The sequence below is a fragment of the Lolium perenne genome, chromosome 1 (assembly GCF_019359855.2).
Source record: "Lolium perenne isolate Kyuss_39 chromosome 1, Kyuss_2.0, whole genome shotgun sequence".
NCBI classification, from domain to species: domain Eukaryota; kingdom Viridiplantae; phylum Streptophyta; class Magnoliopsida; order Poales; family Poaceae; genus Lolium; species Lolium perenne.
In genome coordinates, this window is record NC_067244.2 from 69,533,834 (window position 1) to 69,551,830 (window position 17,997).

General features: G+C 41.7%; 1 long non-coding RNA gene across 1 annotated transcript; it reads right to left on the bottom strand.

Annotated features, from left to right (window-relative positions):
- Positions 1-11,903: 11,903 nt before the first annotated feature.
- Positions 11,904-15,414, bottom strand: LOC127296496 (uncharacterized). The gene is made up of 2 exons (XR_007848514.1): positions 14,778-15,414; positions 11,904-13,513 (listed from the first exon to the last, which is right to left on the bottom strand). It is a non-coding gene; the product is annotated as an uncharacterized lncRNA (long non-coding RNA).
- Positions 15,415-17,997: the final 2,583 nt, after the last annotated feature.

Genomic DNA, 17,997 nt, shown 5'->3' on the forward strand with positions numbered 1-17,997 from the left:
AAGTATTGCGGTCACCCATCTGGAGCCAATTGACCCTAGATCTTTGCAGCCAATGCACCCCCTCTTGCTCAAGCAATATCTCAATCAGATTCGCTGATTCTTTTGCTTTTTTATCGTTTTCATCAAATATAGGTCCCTTCATAGCTTTATCAAGTTCTGATTGTGCCTTACGGAGACAACGCTTGGGCTGTTTAAGCACCTTACTGTCCCAGGCATGCAGCACCGCATGCATGTGATTCATCTTGGCCAACACGCCAGAATTTGTAGAGTGACCCGCCGCCTCCCAAGCTCGTTGCACCTCCTCACGAAACCCATCTTCTTTCAGCCACTTGCCTTCAAAACGTTTGGGACTGTTTTTGTTAGCAGCCGCCAATGGTTTGTACTCAGTATCAAGTAAAATGGGACGATGATCAGAGCGCGTATATTCCAGGTGTGTCAAGACCGCCCCCGGATTCATGGTCAACCACGCACCATTCGCCACAACTCGGTCAAGACGCTCCCTTATTCTTCCTCGTTTCCAGGTGAAAGTATCTCCAGTATAGCCAATATCCTCCAGCTCACAATCAGTCAAGGCGTCTCTAAACGCCTGCATGCACCTTTGCGGGCGAGGGTTACCACCCTCTTTTTCATTAGAAAAGAGCAATTCACTGAAATCACCAATAATCACCCAAGGAAGATTCGAGTTGTTCTTAAGTTCTCTTAATTTATCCCACGTTTTGTACTTATCGTCCCAACGAGACTCACCATAAATTCTTGTAAGCCTCCAAGTTTTTCCAGGATTCTCAACCACTTCGACATCAATGTACTTAGGGGCAGAGAAAATCCTCATTATATTCACTTCCTTCTTCCACAGTAAGAGTAGTCCTCCGCTTCGGCCATTACTTGGATTTATAATTTTGAAATCCATATTTAATCTTTTCCGTAGACATTCCGCCGGATATTCATCAAGGTGAGTCTCCGACAAAAACATCACCTCGGGGTTACATCGCCTTTTTTACATCGGCGATAGCACGAACTGTCGGGGCGTTACCCAAACCCTGACAGTTCAAACCTAGGATCCTCATTGCGACCGGACAGGAACCTCAAGGGAACCCGCTGATCCTGTTGAAGGGGAGACAGCTCCATCCTTCTTTGACCTTTTACGGTCATTTGCAGATTTCTCATTCTCATAAGTGACTTTCCTCGTTCACCAAACCCTCAACCTCCAGGGCTGTCGATTAGCCTCAGATTTGGAGCCTTGTTGTTCTTTATCAACTTCAACTGTAGTTAGATCTAGGGACCTCTTAGCCCCTCCATCTCCACTTTTTGTAAGATTGTCAACATCCATATTATTATCTTTAATCGGACTCGAACCAGTATCCATGAGATCCTTGTCTAAATGTCCCCCATCATTTGGGATCACACAACCATTACCAGCACCCTGAACTATCCCATTAACATAAGGCAATGCATTGCTCCTCTACACCTGCAGAGCACCTTGTCCACTCAGAAATCCTTCTCTTCCCTTTCCTGCTGCACCACCATGACCAACACGAGAGTCCCCAAAACCTCGGCCCACCCGAGCCCCACCTCTCCCAAATCCAGCACCACGACCTCTCCAGGTTTCCCACTAAGCTTTTAGAAAATCGCCCCATTTAAGATTGGCTTCATCATGTTCACCCGAGCCACATTCTAAGTGCGAGTTGTTGGAGATATGCCCAAGAGGCAATAATAAAGTGGTTATTATAATATCTTTGAGTTTATGATAAATGTTTGCATACCATGCTATAATTTTATTAACCGAAACATTGATACATGTGTGTTATGTAAACAACATGAAGTCCCTAGTAAGCCTCTTGTATAACTAGCTTGTTGATTAATATATGATCATGGTTTCGTGATCATGAACATTGGATGTTATTAATAACAAGGTGATGTCATTGGATGAATGATATAATGGACACACACCCAAAAATAAGTGTAGCATGAGATCAAGTCATTAAGTTCAACTTGCTATAAGCTTTTGATACAAAGTTACTGTAATATCCCAGGATTTGGGGTTACAAAAATAGAGGAAACAGATGTGTGCATTGCATTCATGCATAAAAAATCTGGGGAATTTTTGCGCTTTAAAATAAAACAGTCACAATAACTGAAGTTTCACTTGACCTTGGTGGAATTGAAGTAGCTCATCAAGTCAAGCGCTATAAACCTCAATGTGACTTTGTTTAAAACTTTGTTTTTGGGTAGAGATGATTTGATCTAAGGTTAGATCAAATGGAATTAAAACCAACACAATATCATATTAATCAAGGATCAATTGCTTGATCTTACAAAACATCATAATATGGTAATCCTTGCCATAAAATATGAACATATATTCAATGGGGTTACAAAAATAGCGGAAACAGATGTGTGCATTGCATTCATGCATAAAAAATCTGGGAAATTTTTGCGCTTTAAAATAAAACAGTCACAATAACTGAAGTTTCACTTGACCTTGGTGGAATTGAAGTAGCTCATCAAGTCAAGCGCTATAAACCTCAATGTGACTTTGTTTAAAACTTTGTTTTTGGGTAGAGATGATTTGATCTAAGGTTAGATCAAATGGAATTAAAACCAACACAATATCATATTAATCAAGGATCAATTGCTTGATCTTACAAAACATCATAATATGGTAATCCTTGCCATAAATCAAGTAACAATAAAATGAAGAAACCATTCTTCACTTATATTTTCCATGTCTTAAGACTAATCTATGATCCTACCATGAAACCTCATGGTATTTGATGTCTACGTTCCCCCTCCTTTCCTGTAGACAGTGTTGGGCCTCCAAGAGCAGAGGTTTGTAGAACAGCAGCAAGTTTTCCCTTAAGTGGATCACCCAAGGTTTATCGAACTCAGGGAGGAAGAGGTCAAAGATATCCCTCTCATGCAACCCTGCAACCACAAAGCAAGAAGTCTCTTGTGTCCCCAACACACCTAATAGGTGCACTAGTTCGGCGAAGAGATAGTGAAATACAGGTGGTATGAATATATATGAGCAGTAGCAACGGTGCCAGAAAATAGCTTGCTGGCGTGGAGTTGATGGTGGTAGTATTGCAGCGGTAGTAACGCAAAGAAACGATAAACAAGCAAGAGTAGCAGTATTTAGGAACAAGGCCTAGGGATTAGACTTTCACTAGTGGACACTCTCAACATTGATCACATAACAGAATAGATAAATGCATACTCTACACTCTTGTTGGATGATGAACACATTGCGTAGGATTACACGAACCCTCAATGCCGGAGTTAACAAGCTCCACAATAATGCTCATATTTTAGTAACCTTTAGTGTAAGATAGATCAAAAGACTAAACCAAGTACTAGCATAGCATGCACACTGTCACCTTCATGCATATGTAGGAGGAATAGATCACATCAATATTATCATAGCAATAGTTAACTTCGCAATCTACAAGAGATCATGATCATAGCATAAACCAAGTACTAACACGGTGCACACACTGTCACCTTTACACACGTGCAGGAGGAATAGAACTACTTTAATAACTTTGCTAGAGTAGCACATAGATAAATTGTGATACAAACTCATATGAATCTCAATCATGTAAAGCAGCTCATGAGATTATTGTATTGAGGTACATGGGAGAGATGAACCACATAGCTACCGGTACAGCCCCGAGCCTCGATGGAGAACTACTCCCTCCTCATGGGAGCAGCAGCGGTGATGAAGATGGCGGTGGAGATGGCAGCGGTGTCGATGGAGAAGCCTTCCGGGGGCACTTCCCCGCTCCGGCAGGGTGCCGGAACAGAGACTCCTGTCCCCCAGATCTTGGCCTCGCGATGGCGGCGGCTCTGGAAGGTTTCTGTGGTTTTCGTCGAACGCCTCAGGGTTTTCGATCCAGGGGCTTTATATAGGCGAAGAGGCGGCGCAGGAGGGTCGAAGGGGCGACGACACCATAGGGCGGCGCGGCCAGGGCCTGGGCCACGCCGGCCTATGGTCTGGGGGCCCAGTGCCCCCCTCTGGTCCTTCCCGGGTGTTCTGGATGCTTCCGGTGAAAATAGGAACTTGGGCGTTGATTTCGTCCGATTCCGAGAATATTTCGTTACTAGGATTTCTGAAACCAAAAACAGCAGAAAACAGGAACTGGCACTTCGGCATCTTGTTAATAGGTTAGTTCCAGAAAATGCACGAATATGACATAAAGTGTGCATAAAACATGTAGATAACATCAATAATGTGGCATGGAACATAAGAAATTATCGATACGTCGGAGACGTATCAGCATCCCCAAGCTTAGTTCTGCTCGTCCCGAGCAGGTAAAACGATAACACGAGATAATTTACGGAGTGACATGCCATCATAATCTTGATCATACTATTTGTAAAGCATATGTAGTGAATGCAGCGATCAAAACAATGTATATGACATGAGTAAACAAGTGAATCATATAGCAAAGACTTTTCATGAATAGCACTTCAAGACAAGCATCAATAAGTCTTGCATAAGAGTTAACTCATAAAGCAATAATTCAAAGTAAAGGCATTGAAGCAACACAAAAGAAGATTAAGTTTCAGCGGTTGCTTTCAACTTGTAACATGTATATCTCATGGATATTGTCAACATAGAGTAATATAATAAGTGCAATAAGCAAATATGTAGGAATCAATGCACAGTTCACACAAGTGTTTGCTTCTTGAGGTGGAGAGAAATAGGTGAACTGACTCAACATTGAAAGTAAAAGAATAGTCCTCCATAGAGGAAAAGCATCGATTGCTATATTTGTGCTAGAGCTTTGATTTTGAAAACATGAAACAATTTTGTCAACGGTAGTAATAAAGCATATGCATCATGTAAATTATATCTTATAAGTTGCAAGCCTCATGCATAGTGTACTAATAGTGCCCGCACCTTGTCCTAATTAGCTTGGACTACCGGGTCATCACAATGCATTGTTTTTACCAAGTGTCACAAAGGGGTACCTCTATGCCGCTTTGTACAAAGGTCTAAGGAGAAAGCTCGCATTGGATTTCTCGCTATTGATTATTCTTCAACTTAGACATCCATACCGGGACAACATAGACAATGAGATAATGGACTCCTCTTTTATGCATAAGCATATAACAACAATTAATAATTTTCTCATTTGAGATTTGAGGATTGTTGTCCAAAACTGAAACTTCCACCATGGATCATGGCTTTAGTTAGCGGCCCAATGTTCTTCTCTAACATATGCATGCTTAACCATATGGTGGTAGATCTCTCTTACTTCAGACAAGACGAACATGCATAGCAACTCACATGAAATTCAACAATGAAAAGTTGATGGCGTCCCAAGTGAACATGGTTATCGCACAACAAGCAACTTAATAAGAGATAAAGTGCATAATTACATATTCAATACCACAATAGTTTTTAAGCTATTTGTCCCATGAGCTATATATTGCAAAGGTGAATGATGGAATTTTAAAGGTAGCACTCAAGCAATTTACTTTGGAATGGCGGGAAAATACCATGTAGTATAGGTAGGTATGGTGGACACAAATGGCATAGTGGTTGGCTCAAGTATTTTGGATGCATGAGAAGTATTCCCTCTCGATACAAGGTTTAGGCTAGCAAGGCTTATTTGAAACAAACACAAGGATGAACCGGTGCAGCAAAACTCACATAAAAGACATATTGAAAACATTATAAGACTCTACACCGTCTTCCTTGTTGTTCAAACTCAAAACTAGAAATTATCTAGACCTTAGAGAAACCAAATATGCAAACCAAATTTTAGCATGCTCTATGTATTTCTTCATTAATGGGTGCAAAGCATATGATGCAAGAGCTTAATCATGAGCACAACAATTGCCAAGTATCACATTACCCAAGACATTTATAGCAATTACTACATGTATCATTTTCCAATTCCAACCATATAACAATTTAACGAAGGAGAAACTTCGCCATGAATACTATGAGTAGAAACCAAGGACATACTTGTCCATATGCTACAGCGGAGCGTGTCTCTCTCCCATAAAGTGAATGCTAGGATCCATTTTATTCAAACAAAACAAAAAACAAAAACAAACCGACGCTCCAAGAAAAAGCACATAAGATGTGATGGAATAAAAATATAGTTTCAGGGGAGGAACCTGATAATGTTGTCGATGAAGAAGGGGATGCCTTGGGCATCCCCAAGCTTAGACGCTTGAGTCTTCTTGAAATATGCAGGGATGAACCACCGGGGCATCCCCAAGCTTAAAGCTTTCACTCTCCTTGATCATAGTATATCATCCTCCTCTCTTGACCCTTGAAAACTTCCTTCACACCAAACTCGAAACAAACTCATTAGAGGGTTAGTGCATAATCAAAAACTCACATGTTCAGAGGTGACACAATCATTCTTAACACTTCTGGACATTGCATAATGCTACTGGACATTAGTGGATCAAAGAAATTCATCCAACATAGCAAAAGAGGCAATGCGAAATAAAAGGCAGAATCTGTCAAAACAGAACAGTTCGTATTGACGAATTTTAAAATGGCACCAGACTTGCTCAAATGAAAATGCTCAAATTGAATGAAAGTTGCGTACATATCTGAGGATCATGCACGTAAATTGGCTTAATTTTCTGAGATACCTACAGGGAGGTAGACCCAGATTCGTGACAGCAAAGAAATCTGGAACTGCGCAGTAATCCAAATCTAGTACTTACTTTTCTATCAACGGCTTAACTTGGCACAACCAAACACAAAACTAAGATAAGGAGAGGTTGCTACAGTAGTAAACAACTTCCAAGACACAAATATAAAACAAAGTACTGTAGCAAAATAACACATGGGTTATCTCCCAAGAAGTTCTTTCTTTATAGCCATTAAGATGGGCTCAGCAGTTTTAATGATGCACTCATAAGAAATAGTATTTGAAGCGAAAGAGAGCATCCAGAGGCAAATTCAAAACACATTTAAGTCTAACATGCTTCCTATGCATAGGAATCTTGTAAATAAACAAGTTCATGAAGAGCAAAGTAACAAGCATAGGAAGATAAAACAAGTGTAGCTTCAAAAATTTCAGCACATAGAGAGGTGTTTTAGTAACATGAAAATTTCTACAACCATATTTTCCTCTCTCATAATAACTTTCAGTAGCAACATGAGCAAACTCAACAATATAACTATCACATAAAGCATTCTTATCATGAGTCTCATGCATAAAATTATTACTCTCCACATAAGCATAATCAATTTTATTAGTTGTAGTGGGAGCAAATTCAACAAAGTAGCTATCATTATTATTCTCATCAAGTGTAGGAGGCATAGTATTATCATCATAAAAATTACTCTCCATAGTAGGTGGCACCAAAAGACCACTATCATTATAATCATCATATATGGGAGGCAAAGTATCATCAAAGAAAATTTTTTCCTCAATGCTTGGGGGACTAAAAAGATCATGCTCATCAAAGCCAGCTTCCCCAAGCTTAGAATTTTCCATAGCATTAGCAACAATAGTGTTCAAAGTATTCATAGTAATAACATTCCCATTAGCATGCATATAAAGTTCCATCGGTTTTTTAATTCTCTCTTCAAACACATCATGTCCTAATTCAAGATAAAGTTCATAAAGATCTCTCATATTTTTGTTGTTTTCCATTATGCCTAACTAGTGTAAAACAAGAAACAAAAAGATGCAATTGCAGGATCTAAAGGAAATAGCTTCGAGCACAAACACAATGGCGCCAGAAAAGTACTTTACCTGGAACCGAAGTATGAGTGCCTTTTACCTTTCCTCCCCGGCAACGGCGCCAGAAAAGTGCTTGATGTCTACGTTCCCCCTCCTTTCCTGTAGACAGTGTTGGGCCTCCAAGAGCAGAGGTTTGTAGAACAGCAGCAAGTTTTCCCTTAAGTGGATCACCCAAGGTTTATCGAACTCAGGGAGGAAGAGGTCAAAGATATCCCTCTCATGCAACCCTGCAACCACAAAGCAAGAAGTCTCTTGTGTCCCCAACACACCTAATAGGTGCACTAGTTCGGCGAAGAGATAGTGAAATACAGGTGGTATGAATATATATGAGCAGTAGCAACGGTGCCAGAAAATAGCTTGCTGGCGTGGAGTTGATGGTGGTAGTATTGCAGCAGTAGTAACGCAGTAAAACAGTAAACAAGCAGTAGTAGCAGTATTTAGGAACAAGGCCTAGGGATTAGACTTTCACTAGTGGACACTCTCAACATTGATCACATAACAGAATAGATAAATGCATACTCTACACTCTTGTTGGATGATGAACACATTGCGTAGGATTACACGAACCCTCAATGCCGGAGTTAACAAGCTCCACAATAATGCTCATATTTTAGTAACCTTTAGTGTAAGATAGATCAAAAGACTAAACCAAGTACTAGCATAGCATGCACACTGTCACCTTCATGCATATGTAGGAGGAATAGATCACATCAATATTATCATAGCAATAGTTAACTTCGCAATCTACAAGAGATCATGATCATAGCATAAACCAAGTACTAACACGGTGCACACACTGTCACCTTTACACACGTGCAGGAGGAATAGAACTACTTTAATAACTTTGCTAGAGTAGCACATAGATAAATTGTGATACAAACTCATATGAATCTCAATCATGTAAAGCAGCTCATGAGATTATTGTATTGAGGTACATGGGAGAGATGAACCACATAGCTACCGGTACAGCCCCGAGCCTCGATGGAGAACTACTCCCTCCTCATGGGAGCAGCAGCGGTGATGAAGATGGCGGTGGAGATGGCAGCGGTGTCGATGGAGAAGCCTTCCGGGGGCACTTCCCCGCTCCGGCAGGGTGCCGGAACAGAGACTCCTGTCCCCCAGATCTTGGCCTCGCGATGGCGGCGGCTCTGGAAGGTTTCTGTGGTTTTCGTCGAACGCCTCAGGGTTTTTGATCCAGGGGCTTTATATAGGCGAAGAGGCGGCGCAGGAGGGTCGAAGGGGCGACGACACCATAGGGCGGCGCGGCCAGGGCCTGGGCCGCGCCGGCCTATGGTCTGGGGGCCCAGTGCCCCCCCTCTGGTCCTTCCCGGGTGTTCTGGATGCTTCCGGTGAAAATAGGAACTTGGGCGTTGATTTCGTCCGATTCCGAGAATATTTCGTTACTAGGATTTCTGAAACCAAAAACAGCAGAAAACAGGAACTAGCACTTCGGCATCTTGTTAATAGGTTAGTTCCAGAAAATGCACGAATATGACATAAAGTGTGCATAAAACATGTAGATAACATCAATAATGTGGCATGGAACATAAGAAATTATCGATACGTCGGAGACGTATCAGTATTCATTCCACTTCAACATTGGAATTATAACAAGGATATCCACTCAAGAAGTATATATTCTTCTCTATTCCAAATAGCTTTACATCAAACCTAAAGAGGTGAGAGTCCTATTTTATTTAGGGAAGCAATGACAAACCTTGAGGCAAACCTTGGATATAAATATCCATATGATCACAACATCATCTTCAAGAGTAACCCTAGAGTATTATTTAAGTCATTCCCAAATGAGAGAGACCATTCATACTAATCCAAGCTTTACCTATTTAAGAATAAAGGACAACCTTTGAACTAAAGTATTAGGTTGTAAATTATTTCCCTTGGAGTGGTGAGATAACCTAATATCACATGGAATAATACCATATCCATGAATTGATAAATTAAGGAGGAGATTAATTCAACCAAGATAGCCAAGTGGAGTTTTAGAATTGATACCTATTGAGATATTGTGAGTACACCATAAACCCTAGAATAACTATTCCTATGAAAGAGAGCTCAAGCTTTGGTGCTACAACCAAGTTAGTTAAGGCAACACTTGAATTTGAGGGAGAGAACTATCCATATACCAGATGATTATATCATCATTGTTTAAGTAGAACCCTAAAAGAATATCTCAGGTATTCTCCTGGGATATAAATTATTGAGGCAACCATAGTAGTCCCATCATAGAAAGTAAAATAGAAGTGCTATATCCTAGTTGATCAAGACAATGCTTGATCATGGAAGTGAGAACCCATTCCCTGAGAATTAACTTAGGAAGCCAAACCTTGATCATTATAAATAGAGTAATGATCATAAACCCTTAGAATTTGAGGTAGAAGATATTAAGAACAAGTTGATCATGCCTAAACCATGATCATGCTCTTGAGGTATGTGAGGATAATTTAAACCCTAATAGGATAGGTAGATATCATTCATCACATGAAATCATAGGGAGGTAACTAGTAAGCAACCCTAGGCTTATATCCCAACCTTAACTTGTAAATCACTTGGTGATCATAAGTAGAATTCTACCACACCTACATTCCACTTATTCTTCACTTAAGAAACATATGAAAACCTTAGAGTTAAACTTTATACTTTATATGGTGAGAAACCATTCAATCATATAACCAAAGTTAACTATAAAAAGAACCATAACCACTTCAGTTACCTTAATGATAAATTGAGGATAGTAATAAAAGTAAATTGGTAGAAGATAAAACCAATTATCAAGTCCTTAGTAACTAAAGGAGAACATCAACTATTAAGCCAGTAACCACCTTATAATGGATAGGGAGACTAAACCCTAGTTGGTGTATCACTTGGGTGATTACATCTATAAACCTAGTTCACATTTGAGTTCCAAACCACATGCTATTAGGTGAATATAACTAGAATCCTAGAATCCACAAGATTGAGAGTATGAGTTATCAACCACTTATCATTATAACCAAGACCAAACCATGATGAGAGTAATATCTACTCTAGGTAATTCATGGTGCTATTAAAATATGATAATAGTGCCAACCTTGAAATAGGATAAACCTTACAATATCTTAGAAATAATTCTTCACATATATAAAATCAAGGTCCAATCCATCGTCATTACCATTCATCTTAAAACCTAGCCTTAATCAAAATATATGTGAACCATCAATATTGCTAAGTACTAGCAAACCCTAATAATGTGTTCATTGATACGTCTCCAACGTATCGATAATTTTTTATGTTCCATGCTACTTTATTGATGATACCTACATGTTTTATACATACTTTATGTCATATTTATGCATTTTCCGGAACTAACCTATTAACGAGATGCCGAAGAGCCAGTTGCTGTTTTCTGCAGTTTTTGGTTTCAGAAATCCTAGTAAGGAAATATTCTCGGAATTAGACGAAATCAACGCCCAGGATCTTATTTTTCCACGAAGCTTCCAGAAGTCTGGAGAGGAAACGAAGTGGGGCGACGAGGCGATGCCACACTAGGGCGGCGCGGCCCAAGCCCTGGCCGCGCCCGCCTGTTGTGTGGGCCCCTCGCGTCGCCCCCTGACCTACCCTTCCGCCTACTTAAGCCTTCGTCGATAATAGTTCCAGTACCGAGAGCCACGATACGGAAAACCTTCCAGAGACGCCGCCGCCAATCCCATCTCGGGGGATTCAGGAGATCGCCTCCGGCACCCTGCCGGAGAGGGGAATCATCTCCCGGAGGACTCTTCACCGCCATGGTCGCCTCCGGAGTGATGTGTGATTAGTTCACCCCTGGACTATGGGTCCATAGCAGTAGCTAGATGGTCGTCTTCTCCTAATTGTGCTATCATTGTTAGATCTTGTGAGCTGCCTAACATGATCAAGATCATCTATCTGTAATGCTACATGTTGCGTTTGTTGGGATCCGATGAATAGTGAATGCTATGTTGTGACGCCCCAAAACCGGTACCATGAGGATCCCAGCGAATCCGCCGAAATCCACACGATATCGATTTTAGGGGACGCACCACCAAGCGCCTCGTACACGCCGAAGCATGCACGCGATGCGGGTGGAATCAATCACGAGCGGTAACATTACAACATGATTACAATAGAGCCCACAAGATACAGATATATTACAACGACTCCAACGAGTCAAGATACAAATATACAATACAAAGATCCAAATCATACAAAAGATCAAATACGTCCGAGTACGGACAAGATACAAATTTGGACTAAGAGTCCTGAAGATAAACAAGTGGCGTCCATAACCCTGCCCAGGCCAAGCCGGAAGGGTAACCTTGCTAGCGTCGCCTTCTTCGAACATATCTTCATACCTGCCCGGTTATATCCCGTAGAAGCAGCAATAAGTACGGGTTCGTACTTAACAAGACTTCAAGACGTATAAGCATTCGTCAACCAGTCGTCCTTTGTACTTGAGGCACGCAGGGGACTTAGAGGACGCAAGAGGAACGTCATAGGCAATATGGTGGAGTTAAGCGGCAGCGCAAGCACTAAAAACCTATAGAGACACTCTACAACATTTGTCTAATCAGAGGAGATGAGAGAGCGCAAAAACTAACAGTTCTATACTCTGCAAACATAACACGGCCGATACTTTCCCCCTTCGCAAAGAAGTACTTACAAAGGCACTCACACGGTTATCAAGTTTTAACCATTTATTATTAAAGTTGTGCTAACTTACTACACAAGTTATTATGATTAAAACAACAGGTGTAAGTTGTCTATGGTCGAGTCATACAGCTCCAAGTCGTCCATAACCGCGGACGCGGCTTATCGATAAGATTGTAACCCTGCAGGGGTGCCCAAATGTGCCCACACGCACGATCAATCCACTTGCGACAGGTGGATATAACGACTCGCACTCTCCTTCACGACAACAATGTCCAGGAAGCCACCTAACCAAGTTAAACCCGAATCGAAGTTCGGCCGTATCTCCGAAACGGACCTAGCTATTGCGTGCACGGCTTCCGAGGGTCAGAACACACACAGGGGCGAATGACCCGCTTCAGCATGCGATAAACGCTCAGGCCGCAAACCTATACGTGCATACCAGAAACAAGGGATACAAGGCACCCAGGGGCTTCCCAAAGTAAATAAGTAACAGGCTGGCATGCACGCAAACAACAAATGGTAAAACATTACGAAACTAGTTGTGGCCACTGGACAAAGCTGTAGATTCCGGCAGTGGTCGAGGGGAGACCCAGAAACATACCCACGTGTGGTTAGAGCGCTCAGTCTCGGAACAGATAACAAGAACTCGGGGTCCTAAGATATTTAGGAAACACAAGTGAGCCGTCATAAAACGAGCAACTGACCCACCGATGCCTCCGCTAACAACTATTAACAAGTAACCATGATACTTTCAACAGATATAACCATAAACCATGTGTCATGTTCCCCAACAAATAACCCGATAAGATAGCAGTAACGGTAACGGGATATAAACAGCACTAGCATGCACTACGACTCGCAAGGCAGACCCGGTAACCAAACAATAGCTGTAGGTGGTTGGTGGAGGCAATATAGGCTGCTTGAGGTAACAAGTGGAAGGGACACGTGACAAGAACGCAACTCAAGGATAGCATAAGGGAGAAGGCAAAATAAAATAGGTAAGCGACTTCTGCAGGGGCAGGAGTATAGGGGAAATGCTTGCCTGTTAAAGCTTGCCGATGAACATCCGGAGAACTTGTCGTATCTCACCACACCACTTCGTGATCCTATCCGGGAAGAAGCAAATGCTGGACAAACAACGTATACAAGTTTTACTACTACGGATAAAGAAGATCCAGCATGATCAAGATGATATGCATGACATGGCAAAGATGATGCGATGCACTTATCCATATTAATCGGAATCGGAGTCCGGACAAACAATTATTAGGTTCAAGTTATTTTGCTATCGGCAAATTTAATTGTTGATTAGCATGGCAAGACATGGCATGGTACGCTACTTCAAAATTAAGTGGAGCGGGAAATCCTTATCGGAGAATTCCAAAATACTCCACATATTATGTATTAGATGTGATCAAACTAATACAACGCGATATGATGCGAGATGCAAATAGATGAATGGATGGCATATTTAAATTACTCATATTTTTCTGATAATTTTTCATATACAACACTATTCATTTAGAGTTATAACTTGAAAGATAGAAGAATAGACAGATTTGCAAAATAAAAGGAAAAACACATGGATTGGATCTGAGAAGTAGCCTGCGAACGTGAGGATTAAAACTGGGGTCTCCTGGTTGATGCAAGGCTCCCTACTGTAGATAGCTCGCTGCTTAGGAACAAATGCAGGATCGCAGACATGTAAACGACAGGGGTTTTCAACTGAACCAAAATGGACAGCACAAAATGTTTGTGCCGGCAACAGAGATCGGACCAGCTCGGCTGATGCTTTGTTGATATATACACTGTCACGTGTATAGCTAGATTGGATCAAAAACATATAGTAGAAAAGGGGAGGATTTATATGGTGGCTGTAGGGATCGATCTGGTGAAAGACTAGGAAGCAAACTACTGTGGTACAGCTTTGCTTGTGTCAAAGAAGGCGATCATGCTGGTTTTGAACTGAACTGATGGAGACACGCATGAGATGAAAAGCTAGCAGCTAAGCATGCAGGAAGGCAGCTGGATCGATCATGCGCATAGGTAGTAAGCTTAAGCAAGCAAGCTAGCAGGTGAAGCAATTCATGACTTACAAGCTGGATCGGACGGATACACGCGCGGGGCCTTGCAGGCTCGGCGGACGGGAACGATGACAGAGACCGTGAACCGACGGCGAGGAAAACGTGCACATGATGTGCAAGAGGGGATGCAACGACATGGAGAAGTCGTGCGCACGCAGGCGCATCAACAGAAGCAACAAAGCAGCGTCAGCTCATGGCCATGCTTGTCACTGACGGTGTCCACGGCAGCGTACTTGGACGCGATCAGAAACGAACCTACCGAGAAACAAAGAAGCAGGGAAATGGATGGATTGAGGCGGCTGCTCACCGAGAGGTTGCTGCTTTTGTCGTATGGGTCGAAGGAGACGGTGCTAGCATGGCGCAGCGAGGCCCATGGTGACGGCAAGGACAGAGAACTCCGGCGGCATATCTCGGACAGAAAAAGGGCGACAGTACCGTCAGAATTTGGCGACGCCAAACAGCGAGCAAACAGGACGGGGAAAAGAGGGAAAAGGGGAGCCATCTCACCAGGAAGATGAAGAACACCTTGGCGGGGCGGACGAGGTCGGAGGCGGGCCGAAAACCAGTGACTTTCCCCAGCGCCGAAGATGGAGAAGGAGGCCGTGGCGATGAATTGGAGCGCCCCCGGCTCGATTCTTTGCAACATGAGGAAGAGGGCGATGAGGCGCACTCGCTGGTGCCCTCAGGATGGTGCAGGGCGCTTTGAATCGACGGCGCCATGGTGGTCTGCGCGGGCTTCTTCCATGGTTGGCTCACAGAGAAGGAGAAAAGTTGGGGAAAGAGGAGGGAGTGGCGGCGCGAGGGAGGAGGGGGCAGCTAGGGTTTGATCTGAAGCTGAGGTGGAGAAAACATGAGGGGAGAGGGGAGTGGTTGAGAGGCTGATGTTGACAGGGAGCTGATGCTCCTCGCGTGACTGAAACGAAGAAGATGAAAACAGCAGCCAACGTGGGCATGCCCTTTCGCTGGTTGGAGACAACCCACCAGGAGAAATACTTGGTTCAGATTCAAGATGGCAAAGAAGGAAAACTGGCTGGGTATTGTATTTCCTGGAATTTGATTCTTGCAAAGGAAGATCAAAAGGTGAATAAAGAAGAAAGAGAGATAGAGTAGGAATGGGTCAGGCCCTTGCGCAAACATTTTCCAAACTTGAATTTGATTTGAAACCATTTTGCAAACGGGTACAAAATAACTTTTATATGGTTTTCCTTGAAAAGTAAGAAGAAAGCTGGGATGGTTTTATTAAACCACATGAGAGGGAAAATAAAATAATTTTTATTTAGAAAAATAACTTTTATTTGATAAAATCTTGTGGATGATATGGTGCATGATGCCATGATGATGCATAAAATAAAATAAAAACAAACAAATCTAGTAGGGATATTTTCCTGGGTCGCTACATATGTTATGTTGATTATCAATCTATCATCTATGTGTTGTTTATGATCTTGCATGCTCTCCGTTGCTAGTAGAGGCTTTGACCAAGTTTTTGCTTGTAACTCCAAGAGGGAGTATTTATGCTCGATAGTGGGTTCATGCCTCCATTAAATCTGGGACAGTGACAAAAAGTTCTAAGGTTGTGGATGTGCTGTTGCCACTAGGGATAAAACATCAATGCTATGTCTAAGGATATATTTATTGATTACATTACGCACCATACTTAATGCAATTGTCTATTGTTTGCAACTTAATACTGGAGGGGGTTCGGATGATAACCTGAAGGTGGACTTTTTAGGCATAGATGCATGCTGGATAGCGGTCTATGTACTTTGTCGTAATGCCCAATTAAATCTCACAATACTCATCATAACATGTATGTGCATGGTCATGCCCTCTTTATTTGTCAATTGCCCGACTGTAATTTGTTCACCCAACATGCTATTTATCTTATGGGAGAGACACCACTAGTGAACTATGGACTCCGGTCCATTCTTTTACATCGAATACAATCTACTGAAATACTCGTTCTACTGTTCTCTGCAAACATCATCATCCACACTATACATCTAATCCTTTGTTACAGCAAGCCGGTGAGATTGACAACCTCACTGTCACGTTGGGGCAAAGTAATTTGGTTGTGTTGTGCAGGTTCCACGTTGGCGCCGGAATCCCTGGTGTTGCGCTGCACTACACTCCGCCGCCATCAACCTTCAACGTGCTTCTTGGCTCCTACTGGTTCGATAAACCTTGGTTTCTTACAGAGGGAAAACTTGCCGCTGTACGCATCACACCTTCCTCTTGGGGTTCCCAACGGACGCGTGTTGTACGCGTATCAAGCTCTTTTTCTGGCGCGGTTGCCGGGGAGATCAAGACACGCTGCAAGGGGAGTCTCCACCTCCAATCTCTTTACTTTGTTTTTGTCTTGCTTTACTTTTATTTACTTCTTTGTTTGCTACATTATATCAAAACACAAAAAAAATTAGTTGCTAGTTTTACTTTATTTACTGTCTTGTTCTCCATATTAAAAACACAAAAAATTTAGTTACTTGCATTTGCTTTAATTATTTCATCATGTTTCCTCCTAATTTTACTTTAAAAGATATACCGGTAGGACAAGGGTCTATAATTGGAAGAGATAATATAGAAGAATTTTTCACCCATGTTAGTATGCATGAAGATCTTGAAGATATACCCCTGGCAAAAACTGTCCCTACCTATGAAGATGCCTCTGTCTGTTTGGTACGCATGATGGAAACTAGATTTATTAGTCTCAATCCCATGATACAACACATGTTTCTTACACTTTCTGACATGGAGAGGGGAGAAAAGATATATTTTATTTTAAAAGTCCTTGTGCGAGAATTTGAGGATATAGCCAAAGAAGCTAGAAAAGTTTTTATTAAGCATAAGAGGCTTGGTATGTTAACCGATTATAAAAGAACACTTGAAAAGATGGACATGGATAGAATAAAGTATACTAATAATGTTAATGATGGTGGGGAGATTAAAGCACCAATACCTTGCAAGCTCCTAAGAATGCATGAAGCTCTAGATGATAATTATGCTTGGCTTGTCCCTGAAAATTTGTTTGATGAGAATAGCAAGCCTAAGACTAATGAAAAGGGAGCCTCTGAAACTTACGTATACAAAATACAATGCATGGTTGAGAAAACTCCAAACTCCGCTGTTGATACTTCATCTCTTGATAACACTTGATACACACTTTCTGCGCCTAGCTGAAAGGCGTTAAAGAAAAGCGCTTATGGGAGACAACCCATGATTTTACTACAATACTTTTGTTTTATATTTGAGTCTTGGAAGTTATTACTACTGTAGCAACCTCTCCTTATCTTAGTTTTGTTGCATTGTTGCGCCAAGTAAAGTCTTTGATAGTAAGGTTCATACTAGATTTGGATTACTGCGCATAAACAGATTTCTTGCTGTCACGAATTTGGGTTGAATTCTCTGTAGGTAACTCAGAAAATTCTGCCAATTTACGTGAGTGATCCTCAGATATGTACACAACTTTCATTAAATTTGAGAATTTTCATTTGAGCAAGTCTGGTGCCTCATAGAAATTCGTCTTTACG